The 22320-nt window shown below is 39.8% G+C and overlaps 1 long non-coding RNA gene across 1 annotated transcript in view; it reads right to left on the bottom strand.

Moving 5' to 3' along the window:
• LOC117045608 overlaps window positions 1-8391 on the bottom strand; it is a 37008-nt gene extending 28617 nt beyond the window's left edge. The window contains exon 1 of the long non-coding RNA XR_004426442.1: window positions 8242-8391. This is a non-coding gene — a long non-coding RNA (uncharacterized LOC117045608). The remainder of the gene's footprint in view (window positions 1-8241) is intronic.
• Between the last annotated feature and the right edge of the window lie 13929 nt (window positions 8392-22320).

Genomic DNA, 22320 nt, shown 5'->3' with positions numbered 1-22320 from the left:
AAAGAGCCTGGAGTGACATTTATGCTAAATAGTTAGGAACTCCTGCAGAGAATTATAGTTCGATTTTTGACAGGGAAAAGTTCCTTTACATTTATAATTAGCAACAAAGGAACTTTTCCCCCTTAAGAAAGCATCTTTAGGGGGAGAAATGAAGTACCTTTTTATTGCATTAAACATCAAAATTAGGAGTTGTCATTTTTATTCAATGTCTTTCTCCCACTCCCCCCGTCCCACCCCTGCAAATCTACTATGCGTTTTGTGTACTGCTGATTATTCATAACATCTCTTTGTTACGAAGCGCATCTGCACCCTTCATTTACTCCCATACAGCTTCAGATGTACAAGGTTGCAAACTGTGCACAAAATTTGAATATTTTAATAGTTAGCACAGGCCAAAAATAGCATCTTTGTGAAATTTCTGAACTTTAGGATAAAAATGTTAGCTCATAAAATATGTAGGCTCTTTGATGTTGTCACTGAAATTTTACCCACATATATGCCTTAAAACAGGCTTCCTCAATCTCGGCCTCCAGATGTTTTGAGACTACAATTCCCATCATCTCTGACCACTGGTCCTGCTAGCTAGGGATCATGGGAGTTGTAGGCCAAAAACATCTGGAGGGCCGAGGTTGAGGAAGCCTGCCTTAAAAGGATGGAAGTATATTAGACTAATTAGTTACCTTTATTCTTGCACCACTTTTACAAAAAAATTCTATATGTAATAGAATTCCCCGCCTTGATGCAAGTACTTTCTTCCACTACAATAGGCATGACCTGACTCCAGAAAGTGTGTGAAAGAACTTATAATGCTCCTGTGTTTTCATTTGCAAGGGTATTAAATGCTACTAGCCACAATAGCTATGTTCCACCTCCACAATCTGAGGCAGTAATAATAATAATAATTTTATTATTTATACCCTGCCCATCTGGCTGGGTTTCCTCAGCTACTCTGGGCAGCTTACAGCACATATAAATATTGTAGCACATCAGACATTAAAAATTTCCCTAAACAGAGCTGCCTTCAGATGTCTTCTAAAAGTCAGATAGTTGTTTATTTCTTTGACATCTGATGGGAGGGCATTCCACAGGGCAGGCGCCACTACCGAGAAGGCCCTCTGCCTCTGAATGCCAGTTGCTAGGAATCACCAGCTGGGAGAGCCTGTTGCATTCAGGTCCTAATTGTGGGCTTCCTACTTAGGCATATTTGTTGTCTCTATGTGAACAGAATGATGGACTAGACTGGCCTTTCACCTGAACCAACAGGGCTTCTCTTATGTTCCTAAGGTGCTAGAACATGGGTAGGCAAACTAAGGCCCGGGGGCCGGATCCGGCCCAATCGCCTTCTTAATTCAACCCGTGGACGGTCAAGGAATCAGCGTGTTCTTACATCCGTAGAATGTGTCCTTTTATTTAAAATGCATCTCCAAGTTATTTGTGAGGCATAGGAATTCATTCATTTCCCCCCCCCAAAAAAAAATATAATCCGGCCCCCAACAAGGTCTAAGGGACAGTGGACCGGCCACCTGCTGAAAAAGTTTGCTGACCCATGTACTAGAACAACCAGACACCAGCAGTGCCATTCACTAGTTTCCCAGCTGGAGATGCCTCATGACACTTCACAGGGAGTCTAGGGCATGTACTCACGGGTTCGGCCATTTAGGTAACAGCAGCCATTCCTCCCCATTTCTATGCTTCTCGGTTAAAGTCTCTCATAAATTCTGTTAACCTGCAAGAAGCTCCACAGATCTGCCAGCACTGAACCCCAAAGGGTTTTTTTTTTTTTATATCCTAAAATACATTATCTGCTGATGAAATCACAACACCCAACTCATTCAATGTGCAAAGGAGAAATTCCCTCATCCCTGTACAATCCTAGAAAACACGAATAGCTGTTTACTCCACTGAACATAGTTCACTAAGGCCAGAATCAGTTCTCCCAATATATGTTAATCAAATTACTCCAAAGAGCACAGTGCACTGGCAAAACCACAACAGGCCAACTTATCTCACCTCAATCAGCTGATTAAAAAAACAAAAATTCTCCAAAATTTGGACAAAAGGAATACACCCCCCCTGCTGCTGAAACCCATTTTCAAACATATTTGGCATTCACTCTTAAGCCCCTGATTATCCCAACATTGGGAAGACCAAGGCAATTTAATATCAATTTATTTATGGCCCGAAGTATCCTTGATGGCCTGATCTGCTATCTCATTACCTTGAATTTCCTCATGGGCTGGAATCCAATGAAACTGGATCCAAAGGCCCACTATGTATATTCCATATTCCATTCCCCAAACATTTGCAGCCAACAGTCCTTAGAAAGTGTCTGTTAAAATTACCAACCTATCTGGCCTCACATCCCTGAATGGCTCTAAAGTCAGCATTATAACCACCAGATCAGTCGTCAATACTGAAACCTAATATGGCAAATTGAAACGCTTTCCAATCCTGAAGGCAGGAACACACAAAGCTTTACTTTTCCAGACTGCCCCTTTCTAGATCTATTGGTAAAGATAAGACAGTAACTTATATTTTCTGAATATAAGGAAGCATCATTCCCTTTGATGACTACAAGCGTGAGAACACATAGCTCCAGTAACGTAACATCTTCCCCAAAATGGCAACTACCGGTAGTAGGCAACTAGTAGTTACAAAGTTATGAGTAATAAGCTGCATTGCATATAACAGCCCCGAAATCCAAACAGGTATAAATTCTGCTTGAAAATTGAACATACAGTATTTGATCTCAAAAATTGAGAATGAAGGGGTTCTTTTTTTACGAAGTCACTTTTTAGACACACATTTCACCAGATTTATATCCCTAGAGTGTTTTATCTTGTGCAGAGATTTGTGCTTGATTTACTGGGTTCTGCAGAAATTCTGAACTGGCATTGGACTTGTAGACTGCAAAGTGAATTAGAGCAGTTATAGTGTGTTACCTGACCTGATAGGTGCAATTCATCACATTTTAAATGTGGAGGGCACTTTGTAACACTTACTGCAGGCTGCAGAGGCAGTAATAATGACACCATGCCTTGCTTTAATGAGAGATTTTTAACAAATGAAGGGAAGTGTCTAATGGCCCTTCTAAACTTAAAAAACACTGGAGTGAACAATCAGAATTAATGTTGCAAATTATGTGCACACATTATTAAATCAAAATTAGGAATCAGTTTGAAACTGATTTTTATCACCTTTGTTGAGTGGAACCACTACACACTCCCCCCCCCCCATTTGTGGAAATGGAATCTCTGGAACAGCAGTCATTTACAAAAATCTGCATCTTATGTTCACACATAGGTGGACAGATGGCCCATATACTTGAGCAGAGCTATCTCTAACCTAGAAAATAAAATGTTGACACATTTGTGGCCAATTCAATATTCTGTACCCTTATATTTGACTCATACGTTCTCTTAGTCTTTCAGTTTCCCCCCAAAAACGCTTCATAATTCAGAAACAAAACCCAACTGCATGTCTTGACTCTGCCCTACCAGTACTGTATACCATTGAGATACCTGGGGCCCACATGAGAAAACAACTGATGCATTCAGTTTCCTCAAATTACTGAGAAGTAAGCATGGAAGCTACTCATTCAAATTCTGCTTCAGATATGAACCTACTAGGGACAGCTCTTCACAACCTGTCAGCTTCAGCCTTAAATCTGTAGCCCTACTTTACAGAGCTATAAATTCCTGGCACTTTCTAAAGCACCATAGCTTTTCATTGCCCACTGCAACTTATTTTCAATATTAATTAATTGAATAAATAATGGTGAACACATACAGGGATCCAAGATGGCGATGAGGAGTGCAGCTTAGTCAGCCTTGCCGCCCGTAATCAAGATTTTAAACTGTTTCTAAGCCCTCTAGGAATCCTTTTTATATAGTTTTAATGACTTACTGACTTATCATCCCACTACGGCCTTTGTTTTCGCCTCTCTAATCGCGACTTATTGCTTTATTGGCTCATCGTCCTGTGGCCCATGCTGTGCCACTGATTAAGCTGCTCTGCTCTGCAGCGAATGTTCGAAGAAGAACTCATTGGGGAGAAAGACTTATAGAAGCCTCCGCACCGTCAATGGTGAGAAAGCCGGATCGTAGGTGTAAACGGGTGGAGAGATACTCTTTAATAAGACAACCAACAGTATCACGGCCAAAGCCTTAAAAATACAATACAGCCGAGGAACCAAATGGAAGTAGCCCTACTCGTACTCGGTAAAACTGTGTAAATCTCTGAAATAAAGAGACCCCAGCAATTGCTACCAATTATTTACTCCCTGTTCCCCACCCTCCGCCCCCTACCCAAGATGGTGCTCACCAGAAAGCACTGTAAGGATATGGGAATTGTGTTAACATCGCCCCAGGGTGAGAAGGGGCCCCGAAGGAGGCAAAGTAAAATCATACACATACATATCTATATATCACATATACTGTACAACCACACATACGTGCAAATTGCCTGAAGTCCTGGAGAAAATTATTTCAGTAATACAGTAATATGACAGGGGCCAGGGGTACATTTCAAGAAGAAAAACATATCTGAATCCACCTAGATAGCCAGCATGGTAAGAAAATATTCCATGCATGTTATTGGACAATATTTGACTATGTGTATGTGTAAATGGACTGGGAAAGTATAATTCATTAAAATTCCAGTTTTTCTACTTTCTTGCAGCGTAAATTTATGTCACATTGTTTATCAGTTACCCTGCCAGATCCTGAATTTCACAGTTTCTCCTCTGAGTCACTATATTTGTGTGCAGTCCCCTGCTGTTTTCTGTTTGCATATTCATAGCTGAACATGCCTTCCGACTTACTAGTGAGCATCTATTATGACTGTGATCTTTTCAGAGGCAGTTGTTCACATCAACTGAGGGAGAAATATTGGCCAACAAGATGTGCTTGTGCTGTGGGGCTATAACAGTGCCCTTGCAGAGGCGCCTTTCTAAGCAGCTGAATGATGGTTATAAGGGTTTGTCTGCATTGCTTGGATCAGGGTGCTGATCTTAGAAAACCAAAGAGTGCTTAATAATAATGCAAAAGGTTGCCTTCCTTCCTCTCCCTGCAAACTTTTGCTGAGTTCATGTTACAAAATGAACTTGTTGCTGCATACGAAAATATAAACAAAGGGGCACAGGATGCTCCTAAAATACAAAAATGGAACATGAAATTCGCATTTTATCTGAACAAGTGTCAAACGTATTTAATTAGCCGTCTCCTGGACCAGTGAGCCTGCTGAAACTAATGTTCAAGGGATGTAATCAAATTTGGCACAAGATAAACCAGAGAATTATGTTAAAATCTCTGCTCGACAAACAAAAATGTTCAGATCAAATCACAGTATAAACGTGTTATATTCATTAATACATACATACAGGACAAATGTTTAGTTTGCCAAACATTTGTCCTGTATGTATGTATTAATGAATATACTGCATTTATAATTTGATCTGAAATTTTCTATTTTCTCAATTAGAACAAGCCTAATTGAGAATAAGGCTATTAAGCTCAGTACCAAAGTTGAAAGTCCACAAAGGATCCCTTAGACAATGAAGAGCCCATTCGTACATTAAGTCCTCAATGTGAGAGATGCTGTAGCAGGTCTGCAGCCCATGGTGTTCTGGTAGTATAAGAATTCCAAGGCCACTTGAGAGGAATCAGTTTTGCAGCTACATGAGTGTCACCAACTGCAAGGCTTCATGGTGGTCCTAAGTGTGGGAAGTACCTATGGGTTAATATATAACTAAATCGTTCTCAGAATAGACCCACTGAAATCAGTAGATGAGTTATTAATTTTGTAGGTCTACTCTGAATATGACTACCACTGGATATCACCCCACATCTGATTCCTCTCAGTGTTTCTACATTATGAGAGCATCAACAGAGGGAGACATGTGACCTCCAGAGATGTGGGAGTCAAGTGTAATACAAAAGAAACAGCCCCTAAAATAACCAGTGAAAACCAACTGATATTTTGGCACTTGTGGATTTGGAATCTGGGTTAAATACTGCCAGATTGTGTGGCATTGAGCAAGACACTATATTCGTCTCTAATTTTTGTGTCTATAAACATAACTCAGCCACAAAGATTCTGCAAGATTCTGTTTTTGGTTTGTAACAAAAACTATAGTTTAAATCTGATAGTGTAAAAACCCCATATCCTTCCAAATACAACATTTACTTCAATAAAGATTACAGATATAGCTCGGAAAATCTTATTGCAAGCAGATGTACCATATTTTTTAAAGTGCCTTTTCTACGCTGATGATATTATGGGGCTCCTATGTCTGGGCCAAAGATCCAATTTATATTAAAAAGACTGCCTATATTGGCTCTAATCTTGACCCAGAAATGTAGCCTGCAATTTCATCTTCCAATTGTCCTAGGTTAACATCAAAGGATTACCTTTTAAGGGTTTTGGGCATTGGTATTTGACGCATAATAGGGTTACATTATATTTGTAAACAGTCCAAAGTTCTATAAGAAACATTATGGTAAAGTTGGATCATATTGTCATTTGTGGAGGGCTTGTCCTAAATCCAAAGATAACAGGATATTCCATACTGCTAGAACTGACTGCAGTGTACAGTGGTACCTCAGGTTAAGAACTTAATTCGTTCTGGAGGTCCATTCTTAACCTGAAACTGTTCTTAACCTGAGGCACCACTTTAGCTAATGGGGCCTCCTGCTGCCGTCGTCATGCAATTTCTTTTCTCATCCTGAAGCAAAGTTCTTAACCCGAGGTACTATTTCTGGCTTAGAGGAGTCTGTAACCTGAAGCGTCTGTAACCCGAGGTACCACTGTATTCTAATTTGTCCCTCGCCCCAAGACAGTAACACCATTCCATAGATCAGAAGATAATTTATAGTGCTACTGTAAATATGCTGCCATTTGAAAGTTGGCCGGTGCTTGTTTGTTTTATTTCGAGTATTTCTAAGCTGCCTTTTAAAACAATTGTCTTCCAAGATAGCCACACTAATTTAAAAAAGTTGCTAAATAATAAACATTAAAACCATATACAGTCAAACCTCGGCTCCCGAACATTTTGGCTCCTGAACGCCAAAAACCCGGAAGTAAATGCTCTGGTTTCCGAACGTTTTTCGGAAACCGAACGTCTGGCAGGGATTCCGCATGAGTGCAGGAAGCTCTTGCAACCAATCGAAAGCCACGCCTCGGTTGTCAAACGTTTCAGAAGCCAAATGGGCTTCCAGAACGGATTACGTTCGACAACCGAGGTTTGATTGTATTTACTAATTACAAATAAGCCAGATACAGTATAATCTACGATGTATTTTGGAAAGTTGTTTGTTCATTATGCATTTCGACACCTCTTAAGATATTCTAACCAAAATTTGCCTGACTATTCCTGAGCAGGTTTCCATATATGTTTGGATACAACTGGACACCATTTTGAATCAAGATGGATTGAACCACTTAAAATTTCAGTGATTAATTCCCGATTTCAAAACTGCAAAACCCCTTTCATTTCAACCCCTGTATGAGCCCCTGGAGAGTTGCCGCCAATGAGATCAAATAATACTGAGATGACCAATGGAGTGACTCAATATAAGGCAGCTTCATCTCTCATATGCTGGAATAGGGCATATCTAGGATACAGTGCATTAATGGAGCTCAGTGCATGACCGCAGAATATAAGAAGAGTCTTAATTACCTATCACAATTGCTGGTTGTGTGAGGAACTTTTTGTTAACTACTTATACTAATGATATATTCAGAGCACAGCAAAAACTTCCTGTAATGCTAATTTGATATTTGACTTTATGCATAGCTCATCCTTTGTCCTCTAATGAGACTGTGTTCTGTATGTCAATGAATGCTGAGCAGACATCTTACTTTCTAAGAAGATACACATAAAACTGATGGATGCCAAGGCAAACGCTTATGAAAAATACTCGGAAAACAAGATAATTGCCAAGCAAAACTTTCTCTGCTTGGGCCATATGGAGAAAGCAGAGGAACACTGAATGAGTGTTTTGTTTATGGAGATGTACAAAAAATGCTAATGTATACTGAGAGAACATCTTTCTGCTGAAGATATACAAGGAACGCAGTCAAATTTGAAATGGGTTTTTGCTAACAATGAGATAAGGGTGGCACTAATAGCTCCAGAGTAGAGGGTACACTATGCTTTTCACAAAGTATAAAGAAGAAACAAATTATTCAACTCTAAAAGCACGGTTAGCCCATATTCATAATTATGAAAAAAAATATTACCAACAGTGGCAGCAAGGACAGGCTCAGCAATAGGTCTTCTCAATCTTCTGGCCAAAAGAACAGGAGTAGCTTAATTGGATGCAGCAAGAAACTACTCTTTACAGTACAGAAACCTCACACTTAATTTGCAATCAGCTTCCAGCCGTGGAGCTCTTCTTGGAATGATTAGGTGGGCCACATGACACTGCATGGTCACATGATGATTCCAGGAAGAAGAATTGTCTGGCTGAGAAGAGTTTGCTAAAGTAAAAAAGGTAGCTTCATCCACCCTACCAGGTCCTACAAATGTTTCTTGCAAAGGTCTCTTGCTCCCCACAAAAAAGGTAGGAAAAAAGAATGCATGTTTCGTGGGAGGCCAAACATTTGCCAAAAAAAAAAAGCCTGCCCCAAGAATTCAGCACAGCCTTAATGTGCAACCTATTTCCATTTTAACACAACATCTGAGCTTTACCATCTGTAACAGGCACTTATTCAATGAGGAATATTCAGCCCTGCAGTTGGCAAATCTGCTTCAGAACATTCAGTCCTGGACTGAACAGAGCACCTGCAGCTTTTCTAAGTAGTATTATTTGGCAACACATTTGAATCATGTGACTAACTCTAACAGCATCCACTAATATAAAATTATTTAAGGCTCCAGCCTGGAACTTTGTCCGAGAACACCCATGTAGCATCCTGTATTTTTGTCCCAATTCAAAACGTTCTTTTCGGAATAATAATAATAAAAAACAACAACCCTTAGTTCTTATCTTCAACAAGAGAACTTATCTTTCAGGTTTGGAGCTGACAGCCTTGGATATGTTCCTATTGAAATTTCAAATCTTATGCCCATCTTTAAATGACTATTTTTCTGTGTCTGTGGAATGCTTCAAAACTGCAAGGAGCAGGGTGTGTGTGTGTGTTGTGGCGGGGGAGTGAATGCCTTTGGATGATCTGCTTCAGAAGCAATTAAAACAGTTTTCAGGAAGCGACACACACTCATTAAAAAAAAAAAAAATCTTCATGCCAATTTCCCCCTTCCTACAGCAGTTACCAGGCATTAACTAAGAGGAATGAAATCTTATTAATTCATGCTCTCCGCCCAAGCAGAGAAATGGGGCTTTCTTCCAAGACTGTAACCTCTTTATCTTTACCTTAACTAATCAGTATGTACAGCCTGAAAAGAGATTTAAGAAAAACAATCTAACTCAGCTGTCTAAAGTTATTGCAGGGTCTGCTATGAAGATGTAAAAGCAGCAAGAACAATGGTTACAATATTGTTTGATCACAATTCAGTTATAAAATATGGATTACATAACTAAGTGAATCACAGAGATCTCTGATATGCAGGAGAAAAGAGAGGAGGCTGTTGAAAGGCATATGGTTCACCATGTGCACACTCTATTCATGTTTGTCTTCACTCCTTTCTGGCAAAACTAGGCATGCTGGTAGATAGAAGAACATAGAAAAACAATTCTTTTTTGCTTTTTTCAATTTTACTAATATTATGTTGTGGCAATATGTAGCAAAAGCCATTATGCATCAACCATCCTTGCTTCTTATGAAAAAAGGGGGGACAAGGGGGGACAAGGAAATGACACAGGAAGAAGGGAGAGGGACAAATCTTTGCATGGACAAACTCAAGAAATGTAGTTCATGATGCAACTCACAATGTGCAAGCTTCACAATCTGCTGGAACTGGAGTTCCCAACCAAGTCAGCACTAGCTTGGTGCTGCAGAATGGCAAGCCAAAGGTTGCAAACAACTTGGCCCATGCACTCTTTGCAATAATGAGCAGTCCTTAAATATTAAGCATGAAGAGCAGTGCAGTGCAAATGGGAAAACGATTCTTACTACAGTATACCTACTTGGAGTCACCCTCCGGTCATAGGCACCGTTTTATGTAATGTTAGTATGATAATTGGCTGCTTTTGTGGCATTTAGCAACAAATCCACTTACTAACTACTAGAGTTTTTATTTATAAATAATAGGCTAAATACATTGTTTCTTTATCCCAGCAAGCCTTCTGGTCAGCTTTAAATCTGTTTTGCACCTACAGTAATTGTCTGTTGGACACTTCCTATACTTTTTCTTACTACAAATTGCAGACCTGTGGATTTAACATCATGCCTAATTAACCCCACACCATTTTGCACCAAACATGCAGCCCTAAAGAGTAATTGAGAACTCAAAAACGGGCTCTCTATTTTCTGACGTTTTGGTTGGTCCTAATAAAGGTCACCTCCAGACTGTCACTATTTTGTGAGAGGGTTTCATTGGCATACCAGAAATTTAGCTTGGTGGATTAAAGCAGTTTGGTACAACAAACTAATTTTAAAAAATAAATACTTTTTAAGGTCTGCAAAGTTATAGGAAATGTACAAAAAAAAGTATAGTGCAACTTTCCTGTAATCAAATCAGAACAAATGGACACCATGTAACTTCTTTGAAAGCTTTGGGCAAACTATGAATGAATGCTCAACAAACATGTCTGTAGGAGCCAAAAGACATTATCCTTTTGTATTTCTCATATTTTGGACCAATATGGCTACCGGTACCTTCACTATTTGATAGCAACTTTAAGCTCTACTGATGGGGGTGGTATAATTTATACACTCTGACCAGTGCCTTGCATGCTGTTCATTTTTGCAGTAACTGTGATGTGGTAGACGGAAAAGAAGAGACTTACTTATCTCAATGAGTATACCGGTACATTGGTTTCTTCTTATTTAAGAACTCTCTATTTAATGGGGATAATAAATCATAACAATAATTTTGGTTTATAATAAGAATTGGGAACCTGTGGCCCTTAAGATGTTGTTGGACCTATAGCTCGCATCAGTCCTAGCCAGCATGGCCAACAGGGAGGGTTGATAATGTGTTATCAGTTGCTATGAGCCCAGTGCCATATAAAATGCATAGCTGCACCTTTCAGAAAACCCAAAACTGACTACTTGGTATATTACAAGGGATTGTTGTTCAGTCGTTCAGTCGTGTCCGACTCTTCATGACCCCATGGACCAGAGCACGCCAGGCACGCCTATCTTTCACTGCCTCCCGCAGTTTGGCCAAACTCATGCCAGTCGCTTCGAGAACACTGTCCAACCATAGCATCAGTTTAAAATGTTTTCTATGATACATGGTTCTTTAGCATTCAGTAGTAATTCCCCACCCCCCACCCAATTTGAATCAAGACTGAATTGGATTCTCTGGAATGTGTCAGCTACTGTGATTGCTTTATTATGCCATTCCTAGCTTATCAGATTTTAAATTACCATATAAATCTACATACTTAGACAATAGAAGAAACATCGGTTTAAATGTATCTAATCTCATTTTCAAAGTTAGATAAGAAACAATCAACACTTTAAAATCAAAGTGATAGCCCTAAGCTAGGATCTGGGAGTCTTAGCAAAATTATCTACACCAATCATCATTAAAGATAATAGTACTTGCAAAGCAGAAAACACTGCTGTAATTAATTGTAACACCTACAGGGTGAGAAGAACCAGGAGAAAACCTCCCCAAATTACATATTATTTGCTAAATTGCAATGTCATGATACAAAGACAGTTACTATATGCCAACAAAAAAACAGTTCTCTTTCATTCTCAACATTAACAATGACTCTTAACGTTCTTAACAATGGTCTCAACCTCAAAGCTCTTATTATTAGAAGGGTACTGAACGTGAGTCATGTGTTCCATTGGATTATTCTGGACTTGTGCATGACCATTGTGCTGCTGTTCTAAAAGTGTGTGTCTCATGAATGAAGATAAAGACTAAGGGATAAGACACAGGTATTAGATTCAAACTAGGTACAACACATTATAATCAACAGTTTTAATGCTATTGTCACAGATCTAGAGTCTGTCCCTCAGGCAGGCTCCGAGGTTACCAAGGAGGCAAAAACTAGGTGGTGGTGGTGGGGGGGGGGGGGAGAACCCAGAACCAAGGAAGAGTTTTAGATCATTCTGCTTTTAAAATTTTAAGTGAAACTTTCACAGCAGTGATTTAATACCTGTTTGTGTTTGCCTTTCTTTTAAAAGTGATTGCAAAGGAAAGACTCTCAGCGAACACAATAAACAGTATCAGTTCCTCAAGAACCATTATCATTTATCACATCAATGTGAACAAATAAGAGACCTCTAATCCAAGGGCAAGTCTCATGAAAGAATCCTACTATCTGTCATCTCAATGAAGGCTTTCATAGTTAAAAAATACCAGGCAGCAGTAGTGCAATATGACACTGCATACTAAAAAAAAATCCCCATGAAAAAGTCATTATAATACACACATGAGCTGCCTCTGAAACCTCATTATCTTAGCCTATTATTTCTCTACAATATCCAGACTGTTGCTTTTATTTAACCTACCAAAGTTACCTTTTTAAAAAAAGAAAAAAGAAAGCATGGTATCTTATCATCACTTTAAAAACTAGTATCTCCAGATGCTCATTAAGAAAATGGGGAAAGGGGTATTAGTAAAAGAAGCAATTACAATACACAAAAGAAAATAATTCAGTAGTCTGAGACAGGTTAGAACAGGGGTCAGCAAACTTTTTCAGCAGGGGGACGGTCCACCGTCCCTCAGACCTTGGGGGGGGGGGCGGACTATGTTTTTTTAAAAAATATGAACGAATTCATATTCTACTCATGTAAAAACACCAGGCAGGTCCCACAGATAACCCAGAGATGCATTTTAAATAAAAGGACACATTCTAATGTAAAAACACGCTGATTCCTGGACCATCCGCAGGCCAGATTTAGAAGGCGATTGGGCCAGATCTGTCCCCTGGGCCTTAGTTTGGGGACCACCATCCTAAGCCAAAGACAGCATTGTTGTCCTTACATCCTTTTTTATATCAAATACTGTAGAATGCAAGATAAAGAGAGCAGAACCAAACCATACATTACTATTTTACAAGATGGATTACTGTAAAGCAGGATGAGTGGAGGCGTTATTTAAAATGTGACATAGGTGAGCAGAAAGATTACCTTTTCTCCACCTGTTTTAGACCCACAGGTCACACTAAACCAGGCATCCCCAACCTGCAGCCCTCCAGATGTTTTGGCCTACAACTCCCATGATTCCTAGCTAACAGAACCAGTGGTCAGGGATGATGGGAATTGTAGTCCAAAATATTTTGAGGGCCGAAGGTTGGGGATGCCTGCACTAAACCATACTTTGGCTTAGCACAAGTGCGAGCTCACACTTGGCAAAGCCAAGCCTTGGCTTAGCAAGTCATGGTTAAACTTTCTCTAGGGAATGTACAAAATCCAGAACAGGTCAGATGGGTCCCTTTAACAATGTAATGCCATGAACAGTGGACTGTGCTACAGCCACTTGAGAACAGTATTTTAGAACTGAAACCATTCAAGTATTTCATGAACTCCTTCACAGCCACAACCCATTTGGAACGTCAACTTCAAGCTACAGTTCAATTTTTGTTATTGTTTATATTTACTAAGGGGCCATTCTGTTTCTGCTTTTACACTGTCTGTTCCTTATTTCCAAAGTAGCAACTAGCCCTGACACAACTACGAAGCAAAATGTGTACAATAGTTCTCTACAACAACAACAACATCCTTCCCTCAAAACTTTTCAAATCATTATTAGGTTTTGAGCTTGAAAGAAAGGCATTTGACCATAATTTTTCTTATCCCTCTTATTTTTCTCAACTAATAAAGTGGATTTTCTCTTTTTTCTCATTTCCCTACCTGAGCCTCATCAGCTGCATTTCTTCAAATCTGCTCCACCCTGGTCACCATTAGATCCAGCTGGCGAGCTGCAGCCTGATTCTACCTCCTCCTCTCCCAATTTCCTCTGCTCCCTGTTTGTTAAGCCTGCAGGGGCACCTGTTTCTCTTTTAATTTTTATATGCTGCTTTTATAGTGACCATGTAAATAATAAATGATGCGGGGTGATGAAAGGTAATAGTTGCTAGAGGGGGAAAAAAGAAAGAGTTAAGACTGAAAGCATACAGGAATTAAAAAGAATACCTGGGAGCATGTGCAGAGTCCCTGCATAATACTGACTAGCTACAGCTGGTTTGAAACAAGTAAGATTAAAAATAAAGGCTTAAATGGCAGAAGGGAAAGAAACTGCTTGATTTGTGCTGATTCGCTCATAATAGTATAATAAATGAATAATAGTAATAAATGAATGATGAACAAATGAATAAAAACTTCTTCCTACTTGATAAGCAAAACAAGAAATCCTGGTTTCACTCACCTGCAGATAATCACCAACTCAATTGGGGAAGAAATGATTTGATGAAGAAATTCTAGGCAGTCGCTTTGAAGGGGAAAGAAACATAGTACAAATATAATTTAGCCTTTTCTGAGTTACTGAGCAGATACTCTTCCTGGGCAACAGAGTGAGTGAAGAGGAATCCCATCATAGACCAAGTCCAATTGAACTGAAGGAGCGTTTCCACCCCCATCGTTCTGCCTGGACACTGAGGTCCAGCGCCGAGGGCCTTCTGGTGGTTCCCTTGCTGTGAGAAGCCATGTTACAGGGAACCAGGCAGAGGGCCTTCTCAGTAGTGGCACCTGCCCTGTAGAACGCCCGTAAAACAACTACCAGACCTTTAGAAGACATCCGAAGGCAGCCCTGTTTAGGGAAGCTTTTAATGTTTAACAGATTATTGTATTTTAATATTTTGTTGGAAGCCGCCCAGAGTGGCTGGGGAAACCCAGCCAGATGGGCGGGGCATAAATAAATTATTATTATTATTATTATTATTATTATTATTAAGTTAGACTGAGGTTCTGAGTAAACAGGTTTTTAAAAACTTTTGTGAAGAGCTATAAAAGTAAGAAAAATACACTGATGCCTCTGCCTTTCCCTCAGAAAAGGAACAGAAAGGTTTTATTTTACTCAGGTGAGGAAGTCACAGAAAGAGATTATTCATGACACAATGCAACTGGAGGCACTTTTGCTTAGTAGCCTACTAGCAAACAAAGAAGGTGGAATGGTTTTATGGTATTCAGTGTTTGGGCAGATGCAACCCATGCATTCCCTCCCCCATGGCAAATAAAAAACCGAAGAGCATCCTCATTCTCTACCTGAGACACATATGACACTGGGGTAAGGAAGAGTTAACTCTCATTAACATGGCACAGAAAGAGCGCAGGGCCTTGGAGGAAGGGGCCGTTAAAGGCAGCTGGCAGGGTAGTTATTGGTCAGTGACTTGAAATCAACTCAGATCTACAGTGGCTTAGCAAAAGTTCCGTTATTATGTGTCCATGTGGTGTATAATAGGGAAGGGACATTTTCGCATAATGGTTTAAAGAAAGCCTTTATGCACATACCTTTTTAATTTCTACAGTGCACCCCAGAGACTGAACTCTCTCCTGCATATTCTCAGTTCAGTCAGTGCATCAAAATGGGAATGAGTTGAGTATAGCTTCCTAAGTGAACTTAGACAGCAAGCAACAGTTATCTGTGAGATCCAACCAACCTTTCAACTGTGGTATTTCTCCGTATACTTCGCACAAGCTAGGCAGGAAACTGCTGAAAGTAATTGCACTAGTGCTTGATAACTTGTGTGCATGAAAGAGTCCATTAGCACCTGCAAAGGGCCACCAGCCTCCAAGGCAAGAGCAGAAAATGAAAGAATTAAATCTTCTCACTATTAGCATCTAGTGTCTCACCAAGTCAGTGAGGAGATGACAGGGAGAGAGAAAATAACATTTACATTTTCTCACTAATTTAACAAAGAGAGGAAGAGACAAGGAGAGAAAGGGGTTGGTTAATTTTCTAGTCAGCATCAACGACAAGGATCCTACAAGGACAGGCTGAGAAAGGCAGAGAGATGTATGCAGTGTAATAAATTGAGGCCTGATCTATTGACTGGGAGACAGTATTGCTATGCTAAGAGTTCTGGGGGCTTAATTCCATAATTCAGTGGTTCCAGCTCAATGAGTGTTCCTCTTCTCTTTCCACTGTGCTCATTTACAATCCCAAGCAGTTTTTTGCTGTCACTTCTTATTTGCATCTTCTGTCTTCCATGTTTCCTCCCCCTCTCCCCATTTTCCTCAGTTCTTTCCTGTCACATCTCATCTTCCTTCTGACATGTTGTCATCTTTCCTTGAGCTGTTTCAAGTTACTTTTTCTGCTGTCACCCATGGTTTCTGTCATCTGGAGGTTAATGAAGCAAATCTCCTTTAGCATTGGCACAATTCGAGCTTGAAACCTTCCTTTTGTTTATGTTTCTTAGGCCTCGTTCTCTCTCAGGCGCAAGGCCCTTCATTTCCATGATTTTATGATCCTGGTTCTTACCAGAGGTGTCAAAAGTTGTTGTGTGGTATCCCTTCAGACTGCAGGTGAGAGCTCTCATGAATGAATGCTTTTCCATACAAAACACATCCCTGTACTCAGAAGAGTAGAACATAATACAGAAGTTTAGGCTGGAATCTCTCTCCCTACCCAACGAATTCCCTCAGGCAATTTTGAGGGACGGTTATGGAAGAACATTCAATCTACCACCTGAAGCGATACAGGTTTACCATTCCAATGAGAGTTGTGCCTTAGACTAAGTACAGCATTTGGGTGCTCTGCCAGACCACCATGAGATGAACTGCAACTGTGGTTTTCAAAAGTGTTAGTTTCAGGAAAGCTTTTCCTCCTCGAACTGTATGCTTACCCACCTTGCACACCTGTTGCAGGGGATTCTGGGAAGTGTGTTAAGCCTTACACTCAGCTTATGCAGTGTGCTAAGCAATGTCAGCTGAGAGCTCATCCTAAAAGAACACACCAAACTCTCCACTGACGTTGGGCACTGTAGGAGAAAACTGGAAGATGAGCAAGTCCTTCTTCAGGATAATTGATTTTTTCACTAAGGAACTTTTGATCAGCTTCTGAGGAGTCCCAGGGTCCTCCAAGAACACACACAACACTGAAGTCTTTACTTTAAATACGTTACAGCTGCTTGACTGGTTGAAAGCTATGCTAGTTATCTATTTACAGTAAATGAAGTACCTTCTCATTATTGTTTTCTGGAGCGCGGGGGGAAGGGGATGAAGTTTAAATGTGGGATTATTGGTTAAATGTTGTGCTGCAATGGCAAATGCTTCGGTAACCTCAAGATTTAAATGCCTTAGGACCAAGTTATTTAGACCAGCCCTTTCAGTGAGGTTTTTAGATCAGGCCCACCTGGTTGTTATGCAGCCTGCAGAAATCCATCTTAAAGCAACCTGAGGCAGTGCCTTTTTGTTGTACTGCTCAGTGTTTGGAATCAATCCCCTCCTGAGTTGCACTGTTGGTCACTTTACATTATGACCACAATTCAGCACAGAGTTAGGCATACGTGAGGCACTGAAATCCATACTGATGGTGAATCATATATTTGCAGAGTGTAGTTTTTTGACCATGGACACATAAATTGTCATTTGATTCTGGATCTGAATCTCTTGAGATGACAGATAATGTACACTGAGGCTATCAAAGAAGATATGCAGACAATATTTTTACTGCAAAAAACAGGACTGACATTAAACATTCAAAAGCAATATATGAAGCAGTAAATTTTAAAGAATGTTTTATAAATGAAACTTTGCCCCAGAGTATACTAACATAGCTCTGCTGCATGTACACACCAAAACTAAAGCTGAAAATAAATTAATGTTGATTTTTCAAATTCTGAAATCATATTTTAGTTTATATTTAGTTGGACCGACAAGTAAATAATGACTTTATAGAGATGAAAATCTTAAAATGTCACTTTTCTTCACTACTATTAATCTATCTGTTCTTCAGATAGATTGCAGATTGACCAGTGAGAGCTGGTGAAATTTTGTAAAGCCAATGAAAGAAAGTGTGAAAAAACAAGAAAACAAAATGTGAAAATGGTACTTAATAGCAAAGAACAGTGTTTATCTACCTGCTTAATTTAAATACATGAAAATCCTTAATTTCAGCACTATAATCCTATATACTACTATATTTCAATGAAAGATTCTAGTTAATATTAGTAGTAAATGAACAATAAAACATTGCTTCTTTAGCTAAGTCAGTTAAGTTTCCTTTTTTAATTGTTTTTATTCATTTTTCATTTTAAAAAATCACAAAACAAAGGGAAAAAAGAAAACATAACCATACATTTCTCCATGCATCTCTCTCTTTTTAACACAAACAAGAGGATTAAAACCCCCCAATAATTACCCTTTCCGTTACATAGTTTTCTTAATCACAAATTAAAATATTTTATACAATTTTATACAATATTTTATACAATATGTATTATACAAATATTGACTTCCTTAAACCTGCTCTCCACTGCTTCAAAAAAAAAAATCCCAATTTTAACACTGAAGCCAATTGTTATAGAACCACTTCAGTGATACCTTTAATCTTAGAAGTTAACTTTTCACTTGCCTTTAGTAATAATTCTACAAGAGCTATTGCAAAGCATATAACCTGTTCATATCACACCTCTTTTCTATAGTTTTAATAAACCATTCCTTTTTGCTAGGAGGCTTTTCACTTTTCCAGTATGACGCTACCAGAATTCTCGCAGCGGCCGCGGAGTACAAAAAGAAATTCCTAAATTTATCTGGTATATCTGGGGTGGTGATCCCTAGAAGGTAGGCTTCTGGAGATTTCCTAAATGTTGTTGTTAAAATAGTTTCTAGTTCTAGATGGATTTCGTTTCAAAATAAATAGTCTGTTAAGTTTCTTAATAGAGTGATCACTAATTCTATTCTCTCCTAAACAATAAAATATCAGCACCTAATTTTTCTATTGGGAGTATCACTGTGGGCCATTCACACCTGACTTGATTACAGAGCAGGGGGATCTTTCTGGTGGTCTGCTCTCTACAGCCTTTATTGTGAACCAAGTGTCTTGAAAACCCCAGAACATCCTCAGCTGGGCTTCCTTGTAAGCACAGAAAAGTGGAGACACTGTCTTCTGTGTGTCTGACAGCTGTTCTTAAAAAACATATTACAGTATTTTTACTTTTAAAAAATCAATGCACCCATTTCAGGTGCTCTATACCTAATCTCCCTTTCTTCCCATGCTTGAATTAAAGTTCAGGGTCAGGCATCATGAGATCACATCTCCCATGAGGTTTTTCATATCTGAAAGCATAGGCAGACATGGAAGCTGGAGAATGATGGAGAAATATATAATGGGAAATGCACATCACCCAACTTGCAGCTATAAAGTAAGCTATAAAGAAAGCCTCTTTTACAAGGGAAGAAAAGTTTCGAGAACTAGAGGACAGCTTTTGGCAGAGCAGTACTAACTTTTCCACAGTGATGTAGAGATTGTAAGAAGTGGAAAAGAAGATGTGCATGCAAACAACCTCAGGAACTGCTTCTGCAGACATGACCATCTATAAAATGAGGTAAGGTTATTTATGGGACAGAACTGTGGTCATTGGTGAACCGAGCTGCTTGGCTGCTGGGAACGGCAAGCACAGCGGCACCCCCTGGGGGTGGGGTGTCACTCTGTAGCACACATGCGTCGTGATGTCACGATGCATGCGCTACGGAGCGCAGTCTGGCTGGGCTGCCTGGCGTGAGCGGCCCCCCGTCCATGCGGGGCTGCTCGTGCCTGGCCCGGCAGCCCGGACAGACTGTGTGCGCAAGTGCACCAGCCCGCAGGACTGCGCATGTATGGACATGCACAGTCCGTCTGGACTCCCAACCCCTTCCATGCGGTGGCTGTTCACACGGAAGAGCTGCCAGACAGCGGCTTGGGAGTCGCACTCACAGGGGGGTGGCGCCGAGTGTAACCCCCCCAGGCTGGAACCCGGGGCAAAGCGCCCCCATCGCCCCACCCTCGCTACACCACTGTCATTTTATCAGTGGAACGGCATATTGGGGGCAAGTGATCCCGTGCAGACATGACTGTTGTAGGCAGAAAGGTGTCTGAAGAATATAGTTTTGTTCTAGCAGATTCTATGTACTGGCTAAGTGTTATATTAAGTGCAAATGCTTCAACTTAATAATATGTTTGACTGGAAGCACAATGTGACAGTTACATGCTTGTTTTGTTTTTTGCCAGATTGTTCATGCTACATTCTTGAAAATCTTGCAACTGGCTCTTGAAAATTAGAAAATTGCAAACCAGTTAAGATAATACTTCGAGGATTTTTAAAAATCAGTGCCACAGGCTCTATAACCAACCTTCAAACTCCACCCCCTTTAAATTTAATTATTATCATGGAGGTTCAGAAGTTTCCCCCTGTAAGATTATGCAGAAATAATGCCAGCAGGACAACCTCTAGGAGGGAATTACTGCATCCTCCTTGTTTATTTGGGCCTCTGGGAAGTTCCTTTAAGCTTGACATTTTTGTATTATTGTGCATTAGTATAATAGTATATTTATTTGGCAGAGTTTGTGCTCTGTACCTGTAAATATGTGTGCTTTATAAAGCCAATTATAGTGTGTCTAGGGGCAATGTATCTTTGGGTGTTTTTGCAAGTCACTGATTAGAAAAAGTTAGTTCAGAACAGTACAGCCAGCAGGTCTGCCTTCAGCTCCAATGGAGAAGAACAGCAAAGAGAAGGTCTTCCTCATTTAGCACATCCTGCTTTCCATATTTATGTGGGGATCGAAAACATCCATTTCAGTGTTAGTTGTCAAACTTCAGCATGTTGTTTTTTATTCTAAGAAGGCAAATATGGAACACTTTTGACCTTTTTCCGTCATCTGTGACCACGTTTTGGGAAACAAAGTGCAAAGTTTGAATATACGGATATATATTTTTGAAGTACAAAAGGTAAGGGCACCCAAGTGCACACGGTGAGATGTGCAATGTTCTGTTAAGTCATTCATGAGCAAGCATATTAACGTTGCTCTTGAACCAGCAATGCTAGCTGCTGCAAGATTAGTTGAAATTCATTCATCTTGCAGAATTTCAGATTGCATCTCAATCTATAACCTCTGAATCTCAAACGTTTGTTGAGTATGAGACTGCAGTAGGCATGCACAAGTAATTACTGCTTGTCCTTGAAGTTTATAAATTGCATATTTCTTCAGAGGAGAAAGACAGTGATTTTTAACCTCAACAATGCATTTACAGTTTGTATTTTCTTTGCTGCTCCTACAAGTCCCTTGCAATTGCTACAGCTCTTAAAATGAATATTATGCTTAGTGTTGCAACCCTGAGCGTACTAAGCAGATAGTAAGAAGTCACACTGAATTCTGTGGAATTCACATCTGAATAAACACAATTACTGTAGTATTAAAGAGTGATAAGACCTGCACCAGAACTTCCAGGAGGCTGGAGAAGCGGATTCACCATCATTGCCCTCCCCAACTTTTTACTTTTGCTGCTATTAGTCACCTATATAGGAAAGGTGACAGAGCCAGCAGTAACTTATCCAACCAGGTGAGAAGACCCTTCCCCCTCTGAACTGTATCTGAGCCTGGATGCTGAGACTCCTTTGAGCACAAGACCTGCACTAGCAGCTGGAACTATCTGTTAACTTTTTCAGCTTTGCACTTTTGCATTTAATTCTGGATTCTTTTTTTAAAAAAAATATTGAATGTATTCTGTGTCTGCTAAATTCTTGAGTTTTGTCTTTAAATTCATTGATATGTTGTGCAAACTGTTTTTTTCTACCCCCTGTGTTTTGCATTTTGTAAGAAGCGGATGTTTGTTGTAAGATGTTTTGGGCACAGCTCACTGTGTTAAGATGGCATATACATAAACTCAATCAATCAATCTCGCTTATCAGTCTTACTTCCTTTGAGGATACGTAGCTCAGTAGTTGAGCACATTCATTGTAGGCGGAAGATCTTGTTCAGTCCCAAGCACCCAGGTTTTCAGGTTGCAGAGCTGAGCGATATCTTCGCCTAAGACCTTGGAGACTATTTGCTGAACTAGATGTGTTTATTAATTAAACAATTCACTGATTTTCTGCTTTCTACCAAAGCAGTTCAAAGCACCTTATAGCAAATGATCTCTCAATATACAGCTGCTTCCTATGACTTACATACAGTTTGATTGCCTTTTCAGCAGTTAATAAACCCACTGTCTTGTTATAAGAAACTGAAGATCTATTTTCATGAGTATGTGACAAATCTCAGAGCTAATCACAGCAATGATGGGCAGCAGTTTTACATAGTGGGTGGGAATTTAG

This window comes from Lacerta agilis, chromosome 4 (genome assembly GCF_009819535.1).
Source record: "Lacerta agilis isolate rLacAgi1 chromosome 4, rLacAgi1.pri, whole genome shotgun sequence".
Lineage (NCBI taxonomy): Eukaryota > Metazoa > Chordata > Lepidosauria > Squamata > Lacertidae > Lacerta > Lacerta agilis.
The sequence above is the reverse complement of the archived record's forward strand: the minus strand, read 5'-3'. Positions and strand labels throughout refer to the sequence as shown.